At 47.9% G+C, this 5,708-nt stretch overlaps 1 long non-coding RNA gene across 1 annotated transcript; it reads right to left on the reverse strand.

The window, feature by feature from the left end:
- Positions 1-3,846: 3,846 nt before the first annotated feature.
- Positions 3,847-5,447, reverse strand: LOC110304036. Its single transcript, XR_002379000.1, has 3 exons — positions 5,250-5,447; positions 5,067-5,129; positions 3,847-4,308 (listed from the first exon to the last, which is right to left on the reverse strand). It is a non-coding gene; the product is annotated as an uncharacterized LOC110304036 (long non-coding RNA).
- Between the last annotated feature and the right edge of the window lie 261 nt (positions 5,448-5,708).

Here is a 5,708-nt window from a genome sequence, read left to right on the forward strand (position 1 = left end):
CACAAGGGGGACACGGGACATCCCAAGGACTTTATGGACCAAGCACACAGTGGCCTTGGGAATGATAACTGTAGGCCCTTGTAGTGAGAAGAGTTGAGTTATCAGAAGCCATAGCTTCCCCGAGGCCCAGGCCATCCCTGGCTCATCCCTGGCTCTCCTGGTTTGGAGAAAGAGCTATATCCCTTCTCCATACATTCAGGGCCTCAGAGAAAGCCTTGGATTAACCCAGGCCTCATAGGAAGGGGGTCTTAGACCACAACTAGGGTTTGGAGTTGAGCAACTGAACACAAGACAGCATCACTTCTCATGACAGGGTTGGCAAAACTGAGTAGAACAGTTTTTGAGAGGAAAAACTTAAGAATTAAGATTTTTTTTTTTTTTGAAAAAAGTCTGAGGTGCCCAGGAGATATCCAGGTCAAACTGTACTGGGCACATCCGAGTATGTGAGTCTGGGGTACAGAGAAGTCAGAAACCGAATATGTATGCATCTGCTGGTATCCAGCCATCATCTACAGAGACAGAGGAAAAGGAGATTAAAGACACTATTTCCCAGCCAAGAAGTCAAGAAGGGAGCCCGGGGTGACGGTACTACTGAACAGGGTGGACATCCAGACTGTGTGTGTGACACAGAAGACAAGAAAGGGGCTGCGTAAAGATGGGAGAGGAGAAACCAAGCCCAGTACAAATGAAAGCTACGCCAGAGGCGGACAGATGTCACCCTCACTGGAGCAGTTTGAAGGCAATGGAGGGGATTATTCTCCTCCAGGTGCGACGATGCCCTCGGCACTGTGCCAGACCTGGAGTGTGTGATGTTCTTAGAAATTTGTCTTTTTATTTTTTCCCTCTCTCTCTCTTCAAACCAGAATGGCACCTAGAACAGACATAAGACAACAGAAAGATGCTGTAAAAAAAACTTCATTGCCACCCACACATCTCATAAACTGTGAAGAGCTCCCGAATGGCTGGCACTAATAATTTTTATGGGGCTGCTCTCCAAGACATCCTGAAAGAATAACTAATAAAAAGCAATTGTAAAAAGCTGAACAGAAATAGAAAAACTGGCTGGGAATAGCTCACCCCTGGTGAATATCTATGTTGTAATGCTAAGGAGACAACCATAAACACAAGGCAATGACGTCTGTGGTTACCAAACCCCTACTATAACAAACCCCCACAACTTGCCAAACGCTTGTCCAGCATCATATCCCAGTTTTATGTCACTTGTCCGCAGGCTGCTACTGAACTTGCGTTGTGTTCCATTTCATCGCAGAGATATTTTTACCGAGAAGACAGGAGGAGGCTGTACTTGCTGCTGCAGGAGACAGAGATGAGTCACAAGCACTCCGTGTCTTCAGAAGCTAGCAAAAGAGAAGTCTCTCTGCCACCAGGCTGGATGCCACCATAATAAGGACAGAGACTCCATCTGTCTGTAATCAACACATGGAGGTAGAGGCAGTCGGTGTTAGAGAACATGTGATCAGATTCAAAGTGAAGGTAATGTGTGTATTGGGCACACAGCTAAATAGATGATGAGTTAATAAAAAGACATGTTAGAATGTGTTGGAATAAATAGGAAAAGAGAATCAAGGGGTCAAGAAAGAATACTGTCAAAAATGTAAATAAAGATTATTGAAAAAGTGTGGTCTTGACAGCTGGGCAAACTTTTTCTTTCTTTCTTTTTTAAGATTTACTTATTTATTATCTGTGAATACACTGTAGCTGTCTTCAGACACCCCAGAAGAGGGCATCAGATCTCATTACAGATGTTTGTGAGCCACCATGTGGTTGCTGAAATTTGAACTCAGGACCTAAAGGAGAGCAGTCAGTGCTCTTACCCGCTGAGCCATCTCTCCAGCCCCGTGGATAGACTTTCGATAAGTAGAAAGAGATGGAAAAACACATTGGGCTCGGAGCCAAGAGGGAAGTAGCTCCGTAAGGTGTTTACCCAACAGAAGGGTCCTTGGGCTCTTGACACAAACCTCTCTGCACAAGGGCATCCTTTATACCCGTGAGTCAGTCCCGTCTCCAGCTCATTCCCCACCTCAGAGCCAAGTATTGTACAGGAACAGTGTGTATGTATGTATGCCTAGTTTAGCTTGCAGGGGAAAAAGAGAGTGGGGGTGGGGGATAGCAGGAGTGGGGGTGGGGGATAGCAGGAGTGGGGGTGGGGGATAGCAGGGGGGATGGGGGGATAGTGGGGTTGGGGAAGTGGAGGAGAGTGGGGAAGTAGAGGGGAGACAGAGGGGGGTGAATAATGGGAAGGGGTGCCGCTCCGTTTCCTTCTTCCTCTGACTGTATTGTCTTCTCAAGAAAGAACACTTTGAGCTGGGTCACCTGGAAATTTTGTACACGAACACACCAAAGGAGACTGCCAGGCAGTCTCAGCAAGACTCCTGCTGTAGACCAGGCTCTGGCACGGGCACTAACAGGCTCCACGTTCTTCTGACCCTGCTGTGAATACAGGAAGCGTTCATGGCGTACCACAGATGGCTTCCCTCCCTTCCTTCTTTGGCCTGTTGGCCGGTTAGTTTTGCCTTGCTAGGGATCCAACACAGACTCTCGATGGTACAAACATCTGTAATCCCCCCACTCCTATAGTGAGTTGAGAGGCAGAGACAGAAGAAATTCTGGACTCTTGTAGGCCAGCCAGCCTGGAGGATGCAGCAGAGATAAGACCCTGTCTCAAACCATGTGGCAGGTGAGGGCTGAAACCTCTGACCTCCATACAACCCAAATACACCCCCCCCCAAATTTTTTTTTAAAAATTAAAATTTATGTTTATTTGCATGGTGGGCTAACGTGCTACCACCAAGCTACACCCCTGGACCCCCTGTGTGCTTTCATGGGAAACCCTAGGCGGGCATCAAGGGAGCCTGAATGCTAACTGACTGGATGGCTGTTCCTTGGAATCTTTTCCTGTGAGATACAGACAAGGCAAAGACTGGAGGGAGGCAGGAAAAGAGCCGGATCTGGAGGAAGCCTTCAGCTGGTACTCTGCCTCAGAAATGTCCCCACCATCTGTGTGGAAAGACCAGGGAAGGATAGGCCACCCTGGTCACATGGTACTCAGGGAGCTAGACCCCAGAGGATCTCCTGCATCATGGTTCAGTCCTCCACAAAAGTCATCTCAAAATCCTTAATAATCTCATTTTGCCTCCCACACTCTGAAAAAATAAGGGGGCAAGAGTAGGCCTGCAAGCCAGGTGTGGTGGTGCACACCTTTAATCCCAGCACTCAGGAGGCAGAGGCAGCAGGATTTCTGAGTTCGAGGCCAGCCTGATCTACAGAGTGAGTTCCAGGACAGCCAGGGCTACACAGAGAAACCTTGTCTGGAAATACCAAAAAAGGAAAAAAAAAAAAAAAAAAATAAAAAGGCCCGCAGGGCAAAGGAATAACAGGTCTCACCTAGAATATGATCCATCTTATCCTCCCAAGTATGCCCAATGTTAGGACAAAGGGATGCAACACAGTCACAGTCTGAACTTGGTTCGGAGGGAGGAGCAGGAAGCTTTGAAAACAGATTTTTATCCTTTAGAAAAACATCACAAGGCCAGGGGTTTGACTCAAGGATAGAATGCTAACCTAGCATTCCTAAGGCCCTAGGCTCAAACAAACAAACAAGAACTTTAACAGAAACAATAGGCTCCAAGGCAAGATGTGGTGTCTTTTATACCTATAATCCCAGCACGCCTCAGGCAGAAGCAGGCAAAACCTGCGTTTGAGGCCAGAGTAGGCCACTGAATCGTTCTCAAGCTGTTTAGAACCTCGTAGTGAAGCATTGTCTCAAACCAAACCAAACAAAACGCACGTGAGTGCTGTTTCCCAATCTGTCAGGCACACTTTCAAAACAAGATACCCACCCTCCAAGCAGCTTCCAAGGAACACTGAAGACCAAAGTCTGGTTGTTACCGGGATAAAGGACCTTCTGGCCCTCCCCATGCCCTCCAGCACCGCAGTCCTGGGAGACACACATGCTCTGTAGGGCAGAGAGGAAGCACGGGTTCCACAGAGGCCCACCATAGGCCTGCAGCCTACTCTCGCCTCCCCGGCTCCTCCAGGGCCTCCACTGGCTCACACCTAACACAGGTCTGTTCTGTTTCCTGCCTTGCCTCTAGCAGCAAAACACTTCCTTTCCGCTCCAGCCTGGAAGTCTTGGGAGTCTCGTTGGCTTCTGATTCAGCCTCTTTGCCCGGCTGGCCTCCTTGTCTGGACTCTGGCCTTCTGCAGTCTTCCTTCGGACTTGCCACTTTAGACACAAGATCCACCAATGTCAGGAACGTGGTCAGCGCTTGGCCTTTGTGATGTGACCTAGAACAAGGAGGAGAACCATCAGGTTCTGAGCCCCTGGGTTTGCACGCACGAGGTCCTTTCTTGTAGAGATCCGCAAGCACCCTGCCTGGTCCCTTGTCTCAGTGTGGCTGTCATTGCTTCTGGGACTCTGTATTAGTAGTAGTTACTGTTGGGCCACTGTGACCAAAAATGTCCAACCAAATAACCCAGTTTGGGGAAGGTTTATTATCTTTCCGCGCTGTTGCAGAGGGTATGCACCGGTCATAGCAGAAAGTCTCGGCAGAATGGCTCAATCTGTGGCAGCAGGAGCAGGAAGGGGTCGTACAAGGACCAGGAAGCAGATAGAGGCAGAAGTTGGAATCAAGGTATCACGTTCTCCTAGCTTCCCGCTCCTTAAAGGATCCTTGGGTTTTTGAAATTGCACCCAACACCTGGGGTGCAGATGCTTAAAACATGGGAGATAAAACATTTCAGATTTAGGGGGCTGGTGAGATGGCTCAGTGGGTAAGAGCACCCGACTGCTCTTCCAAAGGTCCGAAGTTCAAATCCCAGCAACCACATGGTGGCTCACAACCACCCGTAATGAGATCTGATGCCCTCTTCTGGTGCGTCTGAAGACAAAGACAGCTACGATGTACTTACATATAATAAATAAATAAATAAATAAATAAATAAATAAATCTTAAAAAAAAAAACATTTCAGATTTAAACTAAGAAAATCCCACTTCCGAATGTTACCCTGGCCCCACACAGCACCAAGATAAAGCCACTCCTACCTTAGTAAGGCCAGAGGTGGTTGAGGACACTCCCGTTAACTTGCTTTTATCCCCGACTAAAGCCTGTGTAGGATCAGAAAGGGAATTATCTTGCCGTGTTCTCCACTGAATTCCCCAAACCTGGCAGCCAAGAAAGAGAAGCCATTCTACGCTTGGAGACTGGCCCTTGTTCCGTGATTTTACCTTTGTCGTATTGCAATATTCCTAGAAGAGGCTCATTCTAGTGGGCAGATACTTTGCCTCAGGTCACATAGTGGGAAAGATACATCCAGGTTATTGTCGGCTTTAAATTCTGTATGTTTAACTCCATCAGGACTTTAACCCGAGAGGCAAAACCACCAGGGAGGAGTCAAAGTCTTTTGTTTTAAGGACTGGATCTTGTGCGGTAGTAAGAACTCCTCGACAAGAACTCCTCCGACGTTCTACGCATGTCTGTTGTGCTGTAGTAGGAATTCTTTCGACGTTCTACGCATGTCTGTTGTGCTGTAGTAGGAACTCCTCCGACGTTCTACGCATGTCTGTTGTGATGTAGTAGGAACTCCTCTGACGTTCTACGCACATCTGTTGCTTCTCTGTCTGCTACAGTGAGCCTGGCAGGTACTTGGCAAGGAAAAGCCGGGTGTTAAGTGAACTCCAAAAAAG

This window comes from Mus caroli, chromosome 10 (genome assembly GCF_900094665.2).
Source record: "Mus caroli chromosome 10, CAROLI_EIJ_v1.1, whole genome shotgun sequence".
Lineage (NCBI taxonomy): Eukaryota > Metazoa > Chordata > Mammalia > Rodentia > Muridae > Mus > Mus caroli.